Here is a 22960-nt window from a genome sequence, read left to right on the forward strand (position 1 = left end):
TGATTGGATGAAACCAATCACTTCTTCTAAAGTCATGTTAGGAGAAAAGGAGCTTCTACACTTATAATGTACTTTATTTATGATAAACTGTTTTGCTGAAACCAAATAGTTTGTGCTTCAGTTGACTTTAAGTGCGGTGACAATTTACTTAATGAGTCTATAGGAACAAATTGTTCTTAGAATCAAATTGGCCAAAGTATAAAGGAAATTATTTACAATATTGAGATGTTCCCTTTATTTTTATTTTTTATTTTGCCTTTTTAGGGGCACACCACAGCATATGGAGGTTCCCAGGCTAGGGGTCAAATCAGCTATAGCTGCTGGCCTATACCACAACCACAGCAATGCCAGATCCAAGCCGCATCTGTGACCTACACCACAGTTCACAGCAATGCTGGATCCTTAACCCACTGAGAGAGGCCAGGAATTGAACCTGTGTCCTCATGAATGCTAGTCAGATGCATTTCCATTGAACCATGACGGAAACTCCCTGAGATGTTCCCTTTAAAGCTTGACAGGAGGAGTTCCTGTTGTGGCTCAGTGGGTTAAGAACCTGACTAGTATCCATGAAGGTGTGGGTTCAGTCCCTGGCCTCATTCGGTGGGTTAAGGATCTGGTGTTGCTGCAGGCTGCATCATAGTTTACAGATGTAGCTCGGATCTGCCGTGGCTGTGGCTGTGGTATATGGGCTAGCAGCTGCAGCTCCAATTTGACTCCTAGTCTGGGAACTTCCATATGCCATAGGTGCAGCCCTTAAAAAAAAAAAAAAAAGCCGCAGGATACAGTATAGTGTACCAAAACCCCCACATGTATGTGCTGTTGTGTAGGCCAGACATACCTGTGGATATTTTCCATGTCTCTGAGTACAAATGAAGATAAAGATTTGGAAAATCTGATAAGTCAGAAAAAGATATACTACTTTAATCTACAGGGTCACATATGGTGTCCATTTAGAGAGTCAAGCCTTTGCTGTGAGTTCACTCCATACCTGTGTCCTCAAGAGTTTCTTGGATAATATTTCCAGGAGAAATGATTGGATTATAAGGTAGGTATATATTTAATTTTCTAATATTGGGGAACAGTATTACATTCTTGATTATTAGAGTTTAAAAATAAGTCTGGAAATTAGGTAATATTTGTTCTCCAACTTTGTTCTTTTTCAAAGTTGTTTTGGCAGTTTTCTCATTTGCATTTCCATAGGTGTTTTAGGATCAGTTTGTCAGTTCCCAGAAAAAGACCAGCTGGGATTTTGATTGGTGTTGCACTGAATTTATAAATTAATCTGGAAAGAATTAACATCCTAACAATATTGAGCCTTCCAATCTACAAACAAGGTATATCTCTTATTTTAAGTCTTTTAAAATTTCTTTCAACAGGAGTTCCCGTCGTGGCGCAGTGGTTAACGAATCCGACTAGGAACCATGAGGTTGCGGGTTCGGTCCCTGCCCTTGCTCAGTGGGTTAACGATCCGGCGTTGCCGTGAGCTGTGGTGTAGGTTGCAGACGCGGCTCGGATCCCGCGTTGCTGTGGCTCTGGCGTAGGCCGGTGGCTACAGCTCCGATTGGACCCCTAGCCTGGGAACCTCCATATGCCGCGGGAGCGGCCCAAGAAATGGCAAAAAGACAAAAAAAAAAAAAAAAAAAAAAAAAATTTCTTTCAACAGAGTTTTGTAGTTATCAATGGACAGGTCTTTCACATCTTTTGTAGAGGTGTTAGACTGCTGACTGTAATTGTGTCTACTTCTTGCAGTTCTATCAATTTTTGCTTTGTGTATTTGGAAATACTTTTTAGATGAATAAACATTTAGAGTTGTTACATGCTTATAAAAAATTGACCCCTTTATCATCATGAAATGATTTTATCCCTGGTAATATTCTTTACTTTGAAATCTACTCTGTTTGATGTTAATATGGCTTCAGCTTTCCTTTGTTTAGCTAGCATGGTGTATCTTTCTTCATCCTTTTTTCTTTTAACTTATTTGTGTTTTTATATTTAAAATGTATTTCCTATAGGCAGTGCATATTTTGGTATTGCCTTTAAAAAATCCAGTCTAATGGTCAACTATTAATTGAACTGTTTAGATCACTGAGTTTGTACTGTAGGTACAATAATATTGAAATGAGTATTTCAAATACTCAAATGTAATTTGAATATGAACTGTGGATTTGACAATAATATTGGGCAGATTGTAACATTTTCTTCAAATTCATAGACAATTTATTACCCATCTCAGCTAAGGAACATTTAATGTGGATCAGGTTTTCCTGTTGTCTTTCTCCTACAGATTACTCAATATAAAATGATGTGCCTTTTTACTTTAACATTCCTATATCTAAACTTGATAGAATGCACTTCTGTTGTCATTTTTTAAATTGCAGCGCCAGCCACGCCCACATCAAAAGAATTTCCTTGTACATTGAAGTTTCTCAAGCTTCTGGATAAGTCTTATGGATTACACTTAACTTGTCTGCTTCTTGGTGATGGAGAGAGTGTGTCCCCCTGTAACTCCCCAGTGAGGCATCTTCAAATCAGACTACAGGCACAAGTAGCCCTAAGAAGGGTTTTTCTGGAGAGCTAATTCCATCTCTGGTATAAGAGTTTAAGTCAACTGCAACCACCCAAGTGGCACTTCTCTGGAATGAGTGCATTGTCCTAGCCTTATCTTTAGGTTAGGACAAAGAGGTGGAGAAGATGACGGGGGAAGGGTGGAGTCAAATGGGAAATGAGACGGTGTGGGGTAGAGAGAAGGCGTAAAGACCACTGTGCACAGATCTGTGGAGTTGTGCCCAAGGCATGTGTGGGGGTAACTTATTGTGTCACTGACCTCATCTAACTTGGAGTTCACTGAGCTTCTTGAATGTTTATACTCATATCTTTCACTAAATTTGGAAAAAATTTAACCATTATTTCTTTAAATGTTCTCTCGACCCCTTTCTCTCACTCCTCCTAGGACCCCCGATCCATAAATTGGTCCATATGATGATGCCCCACAGGGTCTGTTCCCTTTTCTTCAATTTTTTTTTTCTCTCTGTTCATCAGACTCAATAATTTTCTTTGTCCTATCTTCAAGTTTACTGGTTTTTTTTTTTTCTGCCTGCTCAAATCTGCCTTTTAATCCCTCTAGTGAATTTTTCTTTCTTTCTTTTTTTTTTTTTTTTTTTTTGTCTTTTGTCTTTTTGTCTTTTGTTGTTGTTGTTGTTGCTATTTCCTGGGCCGCTCCCGCAGCATATAGAGGTTCCCAGGCTAGGGGTTGAATCGGAGCTGTAGCCACCGGCCTACGCCAGAGGCACAGCAACGCAGGATTCGAGCCGCGTCTGCAACCTACCCCACAGCTCACGGCAACGCCGGATCGTCAACCCACTGAGCAAGGGCAGGGACCGAACCCGCAACCTCATGGTTCCTAGTCGGATTCGTCAACCACTGCGCCACGACGGGAACTCCCCTCTAGTGAATTTTTCATTTCAGTTATTCTAATTTTCAGATCAGGGATTTTTTTTTTTGGTTTATTTTTAGTTTTTTTCTCCTTATCGACATTTTCGTGTCATTCATCAATCGTTTTCCTGCCTTTCTTCTCATTTTCCTTTAGTTGTTTGAGCATCTTTAAGATAATTATTTTAAGGTCTTTGTTAAGTAGACCTGCCATGTGGTCTTTTTCAGGAACAGTTTCTGTTGATTTTTTTTCCTTTGAATGGGCCATACTTTGCCTGTATGCCTTGTGATTTTGTTGCTGTTGAATGTAATAATATAATATTTGAATGTAATAATGTGGAAACTCTGGAAATCAGATTCCTCCCTTTCCCCGGGGTTTGCTGTTTTTTTGTTTGTTTGTTTGTTTGTTTTTTTTGTTTGTTTGTTTTTTTTTAAATGTTGTAGGGGTGAGTGCAAACTTAAAATCTTCTTAGATCTTTTCTGAGCCTTGGGCTTGCAAGTCACTTTCTAATTTTCCTTGGATACACAGTTGTTTTTGAATGTCCTAGTCTTTAATGTCTGGTTCCCAAAGGGGGGGGAAGAAGGCAAAAAATGAAGTGTAAGCGGAAAGTGACTGCCTTTTAAATTCCCCCAGAAGTCCTTCTGCAAGAGGCTTGCAATAATGGGGGGAAGTGTGATAACAGTGACTCTCTGCCTCTTTGCACTTCTGTGATCAGAAGCAGCAATCATCAGTCAGAGCCTTTGGTTGATATTTGGAGAATGGGGTCCTTTTGGTTTACATTGGCTCCCGGGAGCTGTGTGAAAACTCCTCCAGGAACACATGCACAGCTCCCCTCTTACCAGGTGGTTAAGGGTGGGGGATGGGTAATTGCTACTGTTTAAAAAAAAAAAAAAAGAAAGAAAGAAATTGGCTGAAATTAATGGCAATTTAATATCCAAGTCTTCCCCTGGAAGTTGCAAGCCTTCAACAGACTCCAGAGTTCCAAAATATTTACATCAGGTGGATTCTGCTGGTGCATTTGTCGTCTAGGTGGGGAGGTAGATTCCTGGTTCTTCCTACTCTGCCATCTTCCCAGAATCCTCCCTGTGCACACAGTTTTATGGGCTGCAGATACCTCCAGGAGTCTTCTGTGAATCCAAGAACAAATGAGGAAGGTAGAGGTTCAGAAACGTTGTGAAGACAGCATTGTTGACCGTCAGGGGTTTTGAGGTCCTGTTCTCTGTCCCTGCTCTGTATCACCTCTCTAGGGTTAACTCCTCCTTATCTTCTAGGTACTCAGTGTCATCTTGCTCACTATCCCCTTCCTAATAACCTTAGAAAGGGTCTGACGTTAGTCATTTGCAGAAATTCTTATTTTTCTTTGATTCTTTCCAAACTTGATAATCATTCTCCTCAACTATCATGCTACAACTATCCTGATTTCTAACTCTCTGTGCCTATTGAAAGAAAGATAATCTGATTCCAACTGTGTGTGCTTATTGTAAATAATAATTGACTTATACTTTAGGGTGAATGATTTTCAGCCATACTGTTGTTTCAACTTGCATTTTTAGCCTTTTATTTATAAATGTGAGGTGAAAGGTTTTGTCTCCAGTTTAGTTAGGATTGCGCCAAAAGCACACTCGCAGGCCAACATTTAGATGTAGGTAGTTTCCTTGGGAGGAACCAGGGGAGAATAATGAGGGAATGGGGAATGAGTCAGGGAAAGAAGAAGAGCCAATCAAGTGTGTGTTTAAGAGCAAGTTATCACTGTGGGCTGGAGTCCACTGCTGGGCACCCTCTGAGATGTTGTGTAGAACACGTTTCAGCAATTGTCCCACGTGGCAAGCAGCTGGGGTACTAATCCCTCAACTCCGTTCCTTTTTTGGGCTGGCTTCCGTGCAGGCACTAACTGCTCCCATGTGCAGAGCACAGTACTGTGACCACAGAGAGAAGTGAAGCATTCACTGTATATGGGAATCATCCACTGCAGATGCTTGTGAATTAGATGTGGGCCAAGGGGATATGAGCTGAATACACATAGGGTCTGCTGCTGTCCCTGACTTTCAGGCACCAAGGTTCTAAATTTATTGTGTAAGAGGTAACAGCTATGGCCCTGGCACATATCTGTGGAATGCTGGGTTGTATGGATATAGGTAGGCTAAATCTAGTCTCTTAGGATGGGGATCTGGGGAAGAGTGAGGACCTAAGAGCTGATCTTTCCCCTTAGACACCTCCAGCTCCATCATGGTCCTTTTCTCTTGTGCCAAAGCTGGGGTTCAGTTCCTGCTTGTGGACTAGCTGTGTGTTCTTAAAGCATTTTTCTTCAGTCTCTCTAAGTCTTGGCTTCCTCAACCATAGAATTAATTAGAGATGTAAACATCAACCTCATAGAAATATTTAGGAGATTATCTACTTGGAAGCATTTACAGTGTCCTCAAAATGCATTTTCCTCTTCCTTACGGCCCTCTCCCTTTCTATTTTTAGCTCCTTCCTTTCCCCTACGACTTTCAAGCACATATTTTATTTTCTAGCAAAGCTGACATTATTTTAGCTGGTTTTAATGATAGTTTCATACCATAAGCCCTCTTTTCTGATGCCCTTTATTATTTCTGGCACGGAAGGTTTTGAACTAGAGTGTGTATTTTAGAGTGTGTATCATTAATAGAGGTGTTGCAACACGATGGGGCCACATGGGGCGTTCACATCCAGAGGCAAACTTAAGCCCTGAGTTCATCATATCAGTCACCATGATATTCTTGCCATTGATGTAGCTGGCATCTGGAGAGCACAGGAAGAACACCAGTCCCACACAGTCCTTGGGCCACCCCACTCTGCCTGGAAAGAGGAGGTGGGGCTGAGAGTGATGATGTGTCCCCATGAGCCCTGGACTCCTGTGGGATGCTGTGAAGTTAAGATTCCCATAGGGATGAGTGAAGGGCTGCAGGTGGGGATATGTAGGCTCTGCAGAGACTTTTACTTACCCAGCGCTAGATGGGTCATCAGACTCAGAAAGAGGAATAGGCAATAGCCTGCAGAGGGATGGTGTACTATCTTTTATCCATCATTAAGTTTCTGGGGTTCCATTAATCCGGATCTACAAAGGACACTGCCTCACTCAAACCTGTATCTTTATTTCATGGAGTCCCTTCATATGCACCCAAAAGGCTGAGTCCTCAAATAGCTAAAGGAAAGTCAAAAGGTTAGTGTTGCTCATGTAGATGGAGTCACATGGTTCCACATCCTGCAACCTAGTGTCTTTGTGGAAGGGCTGCTGTGGGCACTCTGGGCTGGTCTCTCACAGAGGACTGAAGTCCTGATTCTGCTGCTGATCCCAAAGGCTATGGATTGGAGCATCAGAATGAGAGTCCATAGGTTGAGGTCTGAAACTCCAGGTCCCTGTGGGGCATGGCCTGGCAGGGGAAGGCACCCTCCTGCTTAGTGGGGCAGGAGCAGGAGCTGTCCTTCGTCCGTATCATTTGGCTGAAGTCTGCATCAGTGACTCCTGGCAGTAGACAGTTCACCTAGATCTTTGATGCCAGTTCTGGGAGAGTCCTAGAATGGCTGTTTTACTGAGGTTGTAGGCCCCTAGTTTCTGTGAACAGAAAGGGAAGTAGCTGACAAGTATGGTAACTGGGGAGAATTTCAATTGGATTTCTAGGCCTGTGCCTAGAAATACATCCCTTCAGCAGCAAGTGCAAAGATCATTGATGGGGTAAAAGGTGCCATGTGTGTCCCTTCTAGAGAAAGAAGATCTGAGACACCCACCGATCAAACTTTATGTAGGTGTGCCCCACCTAGCAATGGCTGGCCCTGGGATCTTCTTGGACATTTCCCCTTTTGTTGGCAAATAGGGTTGTGTGCTTTCTCTAGAGCCACAGAAGTTCATACTTACAGCTTCTGGGTGTACACCTCAATCAAGGAGACAAGAACCACAGAGCTTCCCTTGGGAAGAGAAAGAAGGGGTACACGCAGATGGAGCCACGTATGAATGGGGCACATACAGACAGAAGTGGAGACTGAGGATTATGAAAGTGAGCAAGAGGAGGTTAGGTCAGGATTAGAGCCCTCTTCTGCCTTCATCCACTTGTCTCCTCTGTCTCGAAGCATTCTGAGGGCCAGGACCAATTTTTTGTTTTCATGCCACACTTGAATACTCAATATCCAATAAGGAATACTAGTATGGACACTTTTGTGAAATACAGCCAAATTTGCCTTTATTCTAGACTAATGATCTCTCTTTTGGCTTCAGAGTGTTCTATACCAGGCATGGGTAGGAGTAATACTAAAGATTCTTCCTAGTGGATCTTTTGGAATCTCTATCCCAGAAGTTCCGTGTTCTGCAGAGAGAAATGATAACCACTCTCCCTCACTGTGGCCACCAGCCGCTCCTGGTCCTTGACCTTCCCCAGGTGGCACACCCTGCTTGTCACGCTCAGCCCCTCCCCCTGCAGCATTGCCACTGCCTGGTCCACATTCTGCTGCTTCCTGGCTGCTGACCGCCATATGGGCTCCATCTTGGGCCAGACACTGGACAGTGGTGAAGCAGATCCTGCAGACAGAGATAGAGAGGATATGGCAATTCATCTCTGGGCTGACCCCTTCTGTCCGGGCTGAGCTTCTTTCTCTGAGACCTTCTCCCCTGCCCCCCATCATCTGGATTCTCTCCACTGCCCAGAGCTGATAAGCACTCCCTCTACCTATGGATGGTCAAAGGATTAGAGTAATGGGGTGAGTCTGGGTTGGCCTGAGTAATGGGGTGAGTCTGGGTTGGCCTGAGGCAAACAACCCAGTGTCACTCATCACCCCGTGGACTCCCCCCTCACCATGAGGCTGCCATGTGCATCCCTTCTAGAAGTATGTGCCATGAGGGGCACTTAATCACTGTGGACCCCATGATCACAGTAAGCTGGTTGACCGATGTGCTCCTGCTGTTGGCTCCACTGTTGGTGCTTCTCCAGGAGAGTGAGACTGCAAGGGGTGGGAGGCCTAGGCCACCATCTTAAACATGCTGGCCTCTGTCTGGGTCACCCTCTTGACGAACTTAGCCTGGGATGGAGGTCATGACAGACCCAATAGATAGCTTCTCATTTTCCCCTGCAGTGATCCCTCTCTGCGAGCCGAGTTCAATGCCCTTTTACTGCACCTGCCCATGTTTGCTCACACCAGGCCTCTGCTAGAACACACTTGAAGAACACCCTGTTCTTCAAGACTCTTCCTTGACCCCTCCCCCCCGCCCCTGCTGCTGAGATTGGAACACAATTAGCATGCATCTGTGTTTTCTAAGTAACTAAAAATTGTTTGCCTTCTTAAATTGCGTATTCATATTGTTTGTACTTTTAAAAAAGAGTCCTTAAAGCATTCTCTATCTCATGGTTTCCAATCTGTGTTTGGTCTGTGAAGATTTTTTAAGAGCTAGGAAAGCAGAAGTGAAGGGAGTGCTGTGGCTGTGTTGTTTCTGTTCCTGTGCTTATTAATTCAGCAGGGCTGCAGAGTTGCTTGTTATTTGTCGTGGTGATTGCGCCTTGCCTCTGTCCACTATGTCTTTTTTTTTGGGGGGGGGAGCGCTGCGCCCAGGACATGTGGAAGTTCCCAGGTCAGGGATCAAAATTGAGCCACAGCAGCAATCCAAGCCACTGCAGTAGCAACACTGGATCCTTAACTGCTAGGTCACAGGGAACTTGCTGTCCGCCAGGGTCAGGCAAGTCCAGGGGCTAGAATGTTGGGTGAACCAATCTATCTCACCCTGAGGTCCTAAGCTCAGAAGATGCCACAGAGAACAAGAGAGACCCAGGTCCTGCCCTCAAGGAGGTCACCTTCTAGTGGAGGCAGATGGTGGACAAAGAACTGTGCAGTGTTGCAGAGAGGTAAGTGCTGCGAAGCAAAGCCATGTAGTTCTATGGCAAAAGGCATGAGCCTGCTGCTTTACAAGTGGGCCAGAGAAGGCTTTGGAGGAAGTGACTTCTGAGTGTAGACCTGAATGTTGTGGGTGGGAGAGTGAGCCTTGTGAGCGCTGGAACTTGAACCTGGTTGGTAGAAGGTCCAGCATTCTCTTGTCCACACCACTGTCACACAGGCAAAGATAATGCAGTGCCAGAGCAAGCAGTGGTCCCCACACTCTTGTCCATGAATCCTCAAAGGATCCTGAAAAACTGGTTCAGCCCTCATACATTCTTGGGTCAATATCTACATTTAAATCACTAGAGAGGAAGTAATTTCTGGCATATTTTAAATATTCATATTTCAAAATAAAACTGTTATATCACTCTCTTAAAGATGTCCAATGGGACTTAAATACCTTAATAATGTGATACTCATCATTACTGCTCTTAAAGAATGTATGAATATCCAGTTCCCAACTTCATGGGTTAGCTACACCCATGGGTTGTGGCATGGGTTGTGATCTGAGTGTCTCCTTCTCTTAAAAAAAAGCATTTTGTAAAGTGTCAGCGTCTTGTCCTACGATAAAACGTTTACCACAAGTTAAGTAAAAGTGATTTCCTGGAACTATGGGCAACAAACTTGCTGGCATTCAGTCAACCTATAGAAGTGCCAGGTGTCCTGTCTTCCAGCTCCAGTTCTTCCACCCCAGGTTCATTAACACTCTCTTCAAGGTGCTCCCTCAAAGGATTCACAGTTAAAAGGGGAGACTGGTTCCACTGCTCTTCCAGGGCAGGGGTTGAAATCTCTGTTTAAGGGGCCCTCTGTTACTGCCTTGCCCACCTGTCCTCTGCTCAAGGCAGCCTGATGTGGTGGAAAGAAAAATGGATAGTGAGTCAAGAGGCCTGATGTATCCACTTGTCCCTGCCACTAATTAGATATCTTCTTTTGGCTCAATCACCTATTTCTCAGAACTGTCATCTCCTAAATTATTAAGTAAAGAGTAGGGTGAAGTGTTTGATGAGCTTTAAAATTTGTGGTCTGCTCTTCCCTGTGTGGGCCTCTTTCCTCTCAATCTTGGAAAGATACCCCTTCCTTTTCTTCAGTACAGCCTTTCGCCATATTTAACCTCATTATTCACTCACTCCAAAAACCACGTCAACCTTGAAATATTTCAGTCTTGGAGGGATACCCTTCCTTTTCTTCAGTGTGGCCTTTCACCATATTTAACTTCATTATTGGCTCACTCCAAAATCCATGTCAACCTTGAAATATTAAAATCATAATGCTTACCTCCCAGGAAACACCATAGAACATATTTTCTTGATTTTTATAGTTGAGTTTAAACCCCTACTTAAAAAACAACAACTCAGCAATGGAGCCCCTGCTTTGGCGCAACAGGATCAGCAGCATCTCTGGAGTGCTGGGATAGGGGCTGGCACAGCGGGTTAAGGATCCACATTGTGTAGGTTGGATCTGATCCCTGGCCCAGGAAGGGCCCAGGAACTCCATAGGTCGCAAGATGGCCAAAAAAAGAAAAAGAAAAAAAAAAAATTCAGTGGCTGAAAGTATGAAGAAGGATATTTTAAAATGTCAGGAAGTTTTGATTTGTCAAAGGTAAAAGTTTAAATTCATATTTGGGGAGCAGAGGGCTTGCTTTTTGACATTGTGAACATATCTCAGTGGCCCTTTGGTTGTTCAAAGTCAAACAAAATATAATTCTGGAGTGGAAAGAAGGTAATGAAACACACTGTAATGCAAATAATGCAACTGTTTGTTTCCACTGTGGGTAGATTTGGCATCTCTGTAAATGGTTATGCTTGATGGAAAGCTGGCCTTAAAATTACTTAAAATTAAAAATTTAGCTTCTTAGCCACATTGGCCACAAAGCAAGTTCTCAGGAGTCACAATTGGCTAACGTATTAGACAGTAGAGTTTTAGACAGAGACTTAACTTCTACCTGTTTGGAAGGGAGTTTGGAACTTCTGTGTGAGAGTAAGTGTTCTTTATTTTGGGAGGCAAATTTTTACCAATAGAAGATTGTGATGCAATAATCATCCGAAATATTGTATTAGTTTCCTAGGGTTACCATAATAAAATACCACAGACTGGGTGGCTTAAACAGCAGAAATTTATTTCCCCTTAGTTCTGGAATCTCAAAGTCTAAGATCAAGGTGTGAGCAGTTTTGGTTTCATTCTGAGGCTTCTCTCCTTGGCTTGCAGAGGCCCACCTTCTCCTTCTGTCTTTCCTCTGTGCTTCTGTGTCCTAATCTCCTCTTCTTTGGTTGGTTGGTTGGTTGGTTAGTTGTTTTTTTGCTTTCGAAGGTTCCCAGGCTAGGGGTAGAATCAGAGCTACAACTGCCGGCCCACATCACAACCACAGCAATGCCAGATCTGAGCCATGTCTGCGACCTACACCACAGCTGATGGCAGCGCCAGATCCTTAACCCACTGAGCAGGGCCAGGGATTGAACTCTCAACCTCAGGGTTACTAGTTGGATTCATTTCCCCTGAGCTCCCTAATCTCCTTTTCTTATAAGGACACAAGTCACACTGGATTAGGGCCGGCCCTAATGACTTCTTTAATATATATATTAAATATATAAATTAGTATCAATTTTATTTTCCATAGTTGCTAGAAGTTTGAGGATCTTTTACTTTTTTTTTTTTTGTCTTTTTACATTTTCTAGGGCTGCACCCACGGCATATGGAGGTTCCAGGCTAGGGGTTTAATCGGAGCTGTAGCCACCGGTCTACACCACAGCCACAGCAACGTGGGATCCGAGCCATGTCTGCAACCTACACCACAGTTCACGGCAACACCAGATCCTGAATCCACTGAGCAAGGCCAGGGATCGAACCTGCAACTTCATAGTTCCTAGTCAGATTCATTAACCCCTGAGCCATGACAGGAACTCCTCTTTTACATTTTTATTTACTGTTTGAGTGTCTTCATCTGTGAATTGTCTGTTCCTCATTTGGCAACATTTCCACATTGTCTTTATGTTGTAGGAGTTTTTTGTACATTTGGACACAAATCCTTCATTTGCTATGTATATTGCAAGTGTGTTCTGATAGTCTGCCACTTGTCTTTTATTTATTTATTTACTTTTTGCTTTTTAGGGCCACATCTGTGGAATATGGAAGTTCCCAGGCTAGTGGTCGAAATCCGCCTATGCCACAGTCACAGCAACATGGGCCACGTCTGCAACCTACACCAACCTACACCACAGCAACACCAGATACCTAAGTCACTGAGTGAGGCCAGGGATTGAACCCACATCCTCATGTATATTAGTGAGATTTCTTTCCACTGCACCACAACAGGAACTCTTGACACTTGTCTTTTAAATTTGTTTTTGGAGTTTCTGGCCAAAAGGAGGTTTTCAATTGTAATATAATCAAATTTACTGACTTTTTCTTTTATGGGTTGCGCTCTTTGTGTCTGGTTTAGGAGGTTGACCCATCCTCAAGTCACAGAGATAAACTTCTATATATTTATCTAATAGTTTTAAACTTTTGCTTTAATGTAAAATTGATCTAAAATTTGGGTTTTCTTCCACTTCTAAGATTGTGATCTAATTTTATTTTATTCCAAAATATGAGCCAGTTTTCCAGCTCTTTTTCTGAATAGTTTATCCTTCTTTGCTGGGTTTTGATGACTTCTCTACTGCTCACCAAGTCCCACATGTGCATAGATCTGTGCCTGGGTTCTCTATTCTATCTCACTGATTTATTTCTCTTCTCCTATGATGATACTACATTATTATTATTATTATTATTATTATTATTGCTTTTTAGGGCCACACCTGCTGCATATGGAAGTTCCCAGGCTAGGGGTCAATTTGGAGCTGGAGCTGCTAGCCTACACCACTGCCACAGCCACATCAACGCAGGATCCGAGCTGTGTCTGTGACCTACCCCACAGCTCACAGCAATGCTGGACCCCCGATCCACTGAGAGAGGCCAGGGATTGAACCTGCATCCTCATGGATACTAATTGGATTCATTTCCGCTGAGCCATGATGGGAACTCCAATACTATTATTTTAACTTATTTTTAATTGAAGTATAGTTGCTTTACAATGTTTCAGGTGTACAGCAAATTGATTCATATATACATTCCTTTTCAGATTCTTTTCTATTATAGCTTGTTATAAGTTACTTAACATAGTTCCCTGTGCTCGACAGTAGGACCTCATTGTTTATTTTATATATAGTAGTGTGTGTCTCTTAATCCCAAACTCCTAATTTATCCCTCCTGATACCACACTATTTTAAAACTCTAGGGTCTTCAATATATCCTATCTAATGGGGCAAGAGATCTCACACACACATACCTGTGTTTTTCTATTTTAAAATTGTCTAAACTATTCGTGCTCCTTTATTTTTCCTCTGCCATTTTTAAAAAGTTTTAAAATTTTTGTGTGTGTGTCTTTCTAGGGCCACATCTGTGGCATATGGAAGTTTCCAGGCTAGGGGCCAAATTGGAGCTGTAGCTGCCAGCCTATGCCTCAGCCATAGCAAAACCAGATTCAAGCTGCATCTGTGACCACAGCTCACAGCAATGCCAGATTCTTAACCTACCAAGCAAGGCCAGGGATCAAACCCAAATCCTCATGGATACTAGTCGGGTTGGTTAACCTCTGAGCCATGATGGGAACTCCTCCTCCTAATATTTTTAGATTTGCCTTTAATCGCTTTGTAATTCTATTTTTTATTTTATATATGTAACAGGATGTTAAAATTGAAATTTCGATCAAGGTACCGAGATACTCTAGGTGAGAAATTCTGAAGTCAAGTGACCATATATGCAAATATTCAAAGTAAATACTTAAAATCTTGTTCTATGACTTTTAAACCTCTCACCCAGTTTAAGGACACAAAGAAGAAATCAGTATGGGAGAGGGACATACTCTGTTTCTGAAGAGATTTGTGAGGATATTTCTTTAGAAAGAGATGATCCTTTGCCATTAATACCCAGCCCACCCCAAACTTTGGGAAGAAGAAGGAAGTGCTTTACTTCAATTTTCTTTAATTTGACAATTACTACTGTCCCCCAAAACCCTAAATTTCCAAATCTCCTATCCAATCCTCTCCTCAAAGGGGTTTGTTTTAAATTTGCAGGTAAGGAGTTCCTGTTCTGGCTCAGCTGTAACAAACCTGACTAGTATCCATGAGGACGTGGGTTCAATCCCTGGCCTCACTCAGTGGGTTAAGGATCTGGCATTGCCATGAGCTGTGGTGTAGGTCGCAGACACAGCTTGGATCCCACGTTGCTGTGGCTGTGGCTTAGGCCAGCAGCTCCAATTCCAATTCAACTCCTAGCCTGGGAACTTCCATATGCCAAGGGTGGGGCCCTAAAAAGACAAAAAAAGTGGGGGAGGGGGGGAGGCGGGGGATAGATGCTAAATTTCTTTGAATATACCTTGTTTAGCAGATTTGACTTTGGAACCTTGCAACATAATCATAAAATAAAGTCATCTCTAAAGATCACTAGCAAAATGAAACAAAGCATTCATTTGAAGGTACAACCACACACAAAAAATTTAAAAATAAAATAAAATAAAATTGCAGGTAAGTTACTCAGCAGACATACAGGATCGCAGCTTAGCTCCCAAAGCTTCCTGTGGGATCAGGAATGGGGCAAAGGTAAACATCTTGATGTTCCGTGATGGTCTTTTGTGAGTCAGTCATAGTCTCCTCACTACAGCATCAAAACAGTTGAGTGTATTGCACACCAGGTTCTTCTTGTAAAAGTGTGAGGGTGAGGGGGCTGGAAAGTGTGTCATGGACTTGATTTAGGTCAAAATGGGCTTCTGTTCAGATCATCACAACACTAACTCACTACTCAACCAGGATGGCTGGAAGTGAAAATATTTATGATCCTGTCAGGCAGAAATAAAAAATGTAGCGTGTTTGTCTTCCTTGCATCTTTGACAAACAAGGTCTCTCACGCAGTTAGAGCTGGAATTCATGATGACTTAATAACTGTGGGATGGGAGAAGGGTTGCGGCCTGCAAGGAGAGCTCTAGGGAAAAGCCATGAGAAACAGGACACTACAGAGAGCCCGAGTTCCTCCTTTCCCCTAAATAGCCCTTCCCCTGGGTCTTCCCATTATGCCGAGAAGCCTGGGACAGGCTTCCGAGGGTTGGAGGCAGGAAGTGTGGACACATTCTGGGAATGCATTAAAGCCGGTAGCCAAAGTATCAGAGATAATGATTTCTGTATTCATCAAGGTTCTGGATGAGTGAAGGAAAATATAGCAAAGAAAAAGGAGGAAAAAAACCAGACAGGCTGTTAATGACTCCAAAGATTTCTACAGAACACGTCACTTAGTTGAAGGCAGATATTTGACCCTTGTTTATTTGTTTAGAAAATGATGACTCATCCAAAACTCCATTAGAAATGATCAGATCGGTCTATATTCCTTTGCGTTCTGTTGAGTGTGGACAGGTTAGGGAAACTGAGGCACCACTGGGTGAGAAAGGGCATAGAAAAAAATGAGTGAAAGCATGAGCTCACTGAAATGATGCGTATATCTCAGAAAAGCACTCAAGATCAATGTCTGCCTCGAAGGTGGGTAGTTTCTCACTTTGATTCATTGGTTGCCACATTTTCAGAAACATTTTTGTGTCACATAACTAAAGAAACTTGCGAAAAGATTCACGGAAGCTTAAGGGAAAAACAAGAAAGAGAGTCTTTCCTGTTCCAGTACAATGTTTTTGCTGGAATGGACTTGTGCTCCTGTGAACTCTGAAGAAAGCTAGTTAGAAAGAAGCTAATTGTCAGAAATTTGTCACTGAGAGTCATGAGCCTGAATGTCAGGGGGACTTTGCTCCTCAGGATCCCCAGAGACAAGAGAGACAGAAAAAAAAAAAGAAAAAAAAAGATAAAACCAGGACATTTGTTCATTGATAAAGTACCTTTTTAAAATTTATGCACAATTCTTTGTAGTTATTCATTGCATGTCATGTTAAACCTGTCCTTTAACAGTTATGAGAGTGTTAACATCAACATCCAGTCCAGGCCTTGGGTCTCATTCCAATGAGCCCATCTCCAACCATACAGAAACTGCAGCCTCTTTCAGGGCATGATTCTGATTATCCAGTGGCCAGGTTTATTTTGGCGCTAAGAACAATGAGTAAGAAACCAGTAAATGCATATGTTAACGTTTTCCAAAAAAACATGTATCTCTATCTATCTATCTTGATCATCATCTATCTGTTGAGAGAGGGAGAAGGAGATGAAGAGGGAGAGAGATTTTGAGGGACTGGCTGAAGAGACTGTGGAGTTGTGGAGGCTGAGAAGTCTAAAATCTGCTATGCTGAGGTTCCCTTGTAGCCCAGCAGATTAAGGATCTGCCATTGTCACTGCAGTGGCTTGGGTCGCTGCTGTGGTGTGGGTTCCATCCCTGGCCTGGGAACTTCCACATGCTGCTGGTGGGGCCAAAAAGAAAAAAAAAAGAAAAAAAAAAAGAGGCTGCTTTGCCAGAGATCCAGGGAAGAACTAACATTGCACCTCAGGCTCAAAGACAGTTTGGAGGCATAATTCTCTCTTCCTTGGAGTCCCTCAGTCTATTTTTTAAGGCCTTCAATGAATGGATGAAACCTAACCTCATTACAAAAGATGGTCTGTTTGACTAAAAGTCTGCTGATTTAAAATTCAATCTCATGTAAAAAACACCTTCCCAGGAGTTCCCGTTGTGTCTCAGTGGTTAATGAATCTGACTAGGAACCATGAGGTTGTGGGTTCAATCCCTGGCCTTGCTCAGTGGGTTAAGGATCCAGCGTTGCCGTGAGCTGTGGCGTAGGTCGCAGACACGGCTTGGATCCCGAGTTGCTGTGGCTGTGGCATAGGCTGGCGGCTACAACTCCAATTAGACCCCTAGCCTGGTAACCTCCATATGCCGCAGGAGCGGCCCTAGAAAAGGCAAAAAGACAAAACAAACAAAAAAACCTTCCCAGCAACATCCGAAAGCAATCAAGTTGACACAAAAAAATTAACCATCACAGCATACTAGTTGTGTTACTTAAGCTCTTTTGATTGCAAAGGATACTCTCACCCAATCTGGAACTTACTCCAGAACAAAAGCAGTTCTCAGGGATGGTGAGTCTTTTACTCACTCTCATAGCTGAAATGTCCTCTCCTTCATAGTGGGGAATGTCCATTTGGTAACAAGTGAGGAATGGAGCAAAGCTGTAGAGAGAATGACTTCGGGCAGCAGTTCTCAGCTGGAAAAGCATGTCAGGAATGCCACTGGAGTTTTATGAAAGATGAGGATACTCAGAATCCTCCCTAGACTTCCTGAATCACAGCCACATCCTATTTCTTGAGAACTCCCCCACCTCCACCCCCAACTAGAGGCAGGCTATATTTGGACAAAAGAGGCATCTGATTCGAGGACTGAGAGGCACATTTGTGTCTTTAGGAATATTTACTGCAATTACTGGACCAGAAGGATGAAGGTGAGGAAGAAAGAAAGTGGGTGAGGGGTGCTGTCAAGCGTGAATAACTCCAAAGAAAGAGAGAAATACATTGATAAGAAAACCAACACAAGAATTGACAATGAGGGTAGAAATTCAATAAATTATGCATAGGAGTCTTATCTACATGGGCCTTTTACTGTGTATGCCCAGAGTCCTTTCTTTGGCAACTCTCAGTCATCCACAATACAAGACATCTAAGCATGTGTGATGTGGGACAACTGGGGCAATTGCTTCTTCTTTGCTGATAAAGACTAGACCAGAGCACACTGGCTTTTCTTTAGCAGAGCACGTTTATGAGTCTTCAGTAGGCTCTGAACTGATTGGGGGAGAGAGGAGAATTTGGATTCAGAGGTGAGTAGTTATAACTAGAGGTAAGAGTGCTTGGGAATCAAAGAAAATAGAGAAGTGAGAAGAGTTTCATGGGAGTAAATGGGTCAAGCGACATTGCTGAGGTGTGGCCTGTGGAGGAAGATGGTCATACGGAGGAAGATGGGACAAGAGTATCCAGTATTCCATTTAAAGATGTTTCTATTGCAGCAATGAAACCTCTCATTACCCTCAAACACTTGGTAACTTGTCTGTGTTTGGGAATGTATTAGGAGTATACATTGGGAAGAAGATCCTGACAGGCAGAGCCTCATGCAAATAATTTCTGAAGGAAATGCTCTGAGAAGAGACTAGTGAGTGGAGGAGGAGAGACAGAACAGGTAAGGGAAGAAGACAATCAAGAGCAATTTCAAGCACAAGTCCTGCAGAGGGTGGGCTTTAGTATATTCCAGGAGGAAACCTGGGAGTGTAAATTACACCTGAGAGTTGTTCACACCCTGAAAATGGTGTTGGGCTTCCGCAATCCTGCCCCTGATAGTCTTTGATGAAGGGCTTCCTTTGGGAGGGAGATAAGGCAGGATATAAACACTGATCCTCTAGCTCTCAATGAGGTTGGAGGGCAGTCCTTAAAAGAAGGTCATAATAGCTGACCATTGGAAATGAAAATACACTTAGCCCGATGGCACACTCAGAAAGCCTAAGAAGAAAGCCATGGGGAAAGAGGCTTTGTTGAGAAAAGCACAAATACTGTCCTTTTATAGTCCACACCTTGTGTCACTCATATGCACTCAAGCTTCCCTTTAGTTCACTCTATCCCAACACACGTTTCTTTTCCCTTTCTTTTTCCTTCCTTCTTTCTTTTCTTTTTTCTCTTTCTTTTACTTCTTCTTCCTCTTTTTTTTTTTTTTGGACACACCTGTGGCATATGCAAGTTCCTGGGCCAGGGATCAAATCCAAGCTGCAGCTCTGACCTATGCCACAACCGTGGCAATGCCAGATCCTTAAGCCACTGCACTGGGCCAGAGATTGAACCACGACTTCAGCAGTGACCCAAGCCACTGCAGAAACAATGCTGGGTCCTTAAGCTCCTGGGCCACAGCAGGAACTCCCCAACACATATTTCAAGATGTCAGTCAGTCACCACTCATGTCAAACACTTGAGAGAGTTAATTGGGCAATCTATGTACCCACAACTGCAGTTGGTCCTGGCGCTATAAATGATATTCACCTACAACACTCTAGATTCCTTTCATTCTTGGCTAGTATTTCTGTAGGCCTAGGTGGCTTGTCACGGCTTTGTCAGGCAAGGTTGACTAATTTCCCATACATAGTTAAATCTGGGCGTGGGAGCACCAAGAGATGCCGCAGGGGTTCCCTGAGTTCCAGACATATTTCTCTTTGCCCCTGTAATGTAGCAGCAACCTATTTCCTCAAGATGATCAGGATCAGTTGTCCCTGCAAGTGCCCTAACGCCTTCCTTTGCCTGCTGGCCTATGTACATGAGAGGAACACAGTGACTAGGAAGCCACTTGTAGTTTTTGCTGGACCCAGGGCCTCTATACTTGCAGAAATTAAAGTCATGGGAATAGGAAGCATGGATTACCCAAGTGAGTTGCCAGGATTGATAGTAAAATAGACTACTCCTACTTTGTTCCTGGATGTACATATTCTATCTGTGGAGACACAGCATCATCAGTCTAGTGACCATTTGTTTAAGACATATGCTGCATCCTGGAAGACACCCTATTTTCTCCACACTGGTGCCTTAGTATGCCTTCAAACAGTTCCAGTACTCTTTCTGTTGAGCAGCTTCTGGATGACATGGCATATGGTAGAATCAGTAGATCCTGTGGTCATGAACCTGGGTGTATATGTGGAATGCCCCTGCGGTAAACCAGATACCCAGTGAGTCCTTGGTTAATGGTGTTGGCGCGGGCACTGTGAGCAGGAAAGGCAAATCTCTTACCCAGAACACATGTCAGTCACCACCAGGATGAATTTCTCAATGAAGTGGTCCAATGAAATCACTTTCCCAACTAGCCAAAAGATGGTTGGTTTTCTCAATGGAAACAACAGAAGACAATGAATAGATATCTTCAAAGACATAAAATAACTACCAACCTGGCAAAAATACATGGCAGGAATGAAGGGCCATGAAACAAGTTGCAAAAAGATAGAAATCACATAGAGCATGTTCTCTGTCTTCAGTTTAGTTGTACCAGAACTCAACTAACAAACACAACAGCAAAAACTAAAAGGTCTACATATGTTTGGAAATTAAGGCATATATTTCCACATAACTTGTGTTAAAGAATCAGTCAAAATGGTCATTTAAAAATATTTGAAGTTGAATGAAAATAAAATAGTTCATATCAAAACCTGTGTAATGAAGCTTCCTATTGGGAAACTTATTAGTCTTGAGTGAATTATTCAAAAATAAGAGCAGCTGCAAAATAAGTAAACTAAGCATCCATTTTTAGAAATTATAAAAAGGACAGCAAAATAAACTCAAAGTAGACGAAAGAAAAGAATAACTCAAAGGAATTAATGAGATATAATGACAGGAACAAAAAAGCCAAAATTTGGTAGTCTGGAAAGGCTAATGAGACTGATAAATGACTGACAGAAGAGAGAGAATGCAAGTAATCCATATTAGGATGTAAAGAAGCATTTCTATTGATCCTGCAGATAAGAAAAAGATAAGAGGAGTTCCTGTCTTGGCTCAGCAGAAACAATCTAACTAGTATCCATGAGGATGCAGATTGAATTCCCGGCCTCACTCAGCGGTTTAAGGATCCTGCATGGCTGTGGCTGTGGCTGTGGCCAGCAGCTACAGCTCCAATTCGACCCCTAGCCTGGGAACCTCTATATGCCGAGGGTTTGGCCCTAAAAAGACCAAAAAAATAAAAAGAAGAAGAAAATATGAGAAGTAATTTTGTGCCAATGGCATTAAAAATTTAGGTGAAATGAAAAAACTCCTAGAAAATACAGCTCACCAAAATTAAATTAGAAGAAATAGAAAAATGTGGACAACTCCATAACAATTAAAAAAAAAACCCACAAGGAAAATTCTAGACCTGTGAATTTTACCAAGCATTTATGAAAGAGATAATGCCAGCCTTACCCAGACTCTTCCAGAAAATAGAACTTTTTTCAACTCACTTTATAAGGCCAGTATAAACTTTCATTTCAAAATCTGACAAGAATATTACAAAAGTAAATTTCAGGCTAGTCTCTCATGAACATAGATATAAAAATCCTAAGCAAAATATCAGGAAACCAAATCTAGCAATATATTAAAAAACTACTTTACAAGTAAATTGGATTTAACATTAAGAAATCAATCAGTATCATTCACCATAAAGCATAATAAAGAACAAACACCATATTATCTCAAAAGATGAAGAAAAAGGACAAAAACCATATCTCAATATATACAGATAAAAGATACCTTGTAATCAAACACATTATACTTCTGCAGCAAAATATATGAGTATTTTCCTTGAGGAGGATAGACTATAAATAGACTTCCATCTGTTCATGTCAAGTTTTACTGCCAAATGAAAAAAAAAAAACAAACTTTCTTTTTGGATTTCAGAGTAGTGTATAAGAGATTATGGGCTTTTATCAAAATAATAAAGATAGCAGATTGGGGCTTCATAGAAATACACACTTAAGAAAAAGAAAACCATAATGCTAAGTTCTTGATTTCCAATGGAGAAAAACGTTCATTAACCAGCTTAGTATCTTACAAGGGATAAATACATAAGAAAAGTTAGTTATAATCAAGTTCGTTGGAGATGCTGGAATCAGGTCTTAACAGCTAATGTTGTTAAAAGTGACAACTAGATACAGCTTCTGTGACAATGATGCTGTTGCCCCACACTGACTGAGGGCATCTTCCCTCTGAGATATGCTGACAGTACACCAGGTATTCTGGTTCAGTAAACTTGCTAATCTCAGTATTAGATTAGGTGAGAGACCCAGGAGCATAAATGAAGCAGTAAGAAGGATCCATTCCACTTTTGACATTTTAAAATACAAATCTGGTCATGTCTCTTTTCTGCTTAAGGCAAAGTCATGTGCGGTGGCTTCAGGGGCACCCTCCTACTCAGACACTGAACTCTGAGGCAGGGCAGAGCTTTCCTTCTCCTTTAGCCTTTTGAAGTATTTGAAGAAAAAACTTTTAAATATTCTGTTTAATATTTTATAACCCTAAAATTTATTGATTTAAATCTACTGAATTAAGTGCAATTTGGGGCACTTCTATTTAAGAAGACAAGCACATTGTCCTTTGGGTCTACCCATCTTGTCACTTCTCTTAACTTTTCCTGTTCTTAAGAACCTGAGTATCTCCTTATCCCCCAATATTTTTTCTCTTTTAGGTTGCTTTATTTACTTTTAGGTCTTACTGATTTCAACATTTAAAGCAAAATCAGTTAATTTTCTGATGTTTGGAAATTATTACACATTCTCTTCATTAAAAATAGCCATCAGAGTTCCCTGGTGGCTCAGTGGGTTAAAAACCTTTTGTCACTGCTGTGGCAAGGGTTAGATCCCTGGCCCCCCGGAACTTCTGCATGGCCTGAGCACTTCCACCTACCAATTGCATAGCAAAAAACAAAACACAACAAAACAAAACTGTATACTCATCCTATTGGTACTCTGTTATAGCAGCCCAAACAGATTAAAACAGCTTGCAAGTTCCATTAGGATAAAGGACTCTTGTTCAGTACTTACAACCATGAACTAGCTCAGGCACAGAACCAGTGCTCCATTAGCTACACTTAAAGGACAAGCTCTAAGACCCATGAGAAGTAGTTTCATGGGAAGGAACGTAAAAGGGTGGGATCTGC

The 22960-nt window shown here is 42.1% G+C and overlaps 1 long non-coding RNA gene across 1 annotated transcript; it reads right to left on the minus strand.

Moving 5' to 3' along the window:
• LOC106504468 lies at positions 6782-17904 on the minus strand. The gene is made up of 3 exons (XR_001297958.2): positions 17348-17904; positions 10583-10724; positions 6782-7961 (listed from the first exon to the last, which is right to left on the minus strand). It is a non-coding gene; the product is annotated as an uncharacterized LOC106504468 (long non-coding RNA).

This window comes from Sus scrofa, chromosome 7 (genome assembly GCF_000003025.6).
Source record: "Sus scrofa isolate TJ Tabasco breed Duroc chromosome 7, Sscrofa11.1, whole genome shotgun sequence".
NCBI lineage: Eukaryota > Metazoa > Chordata > Mammalia > Artiodactyla > Suidae > Sus > Sus scrofa.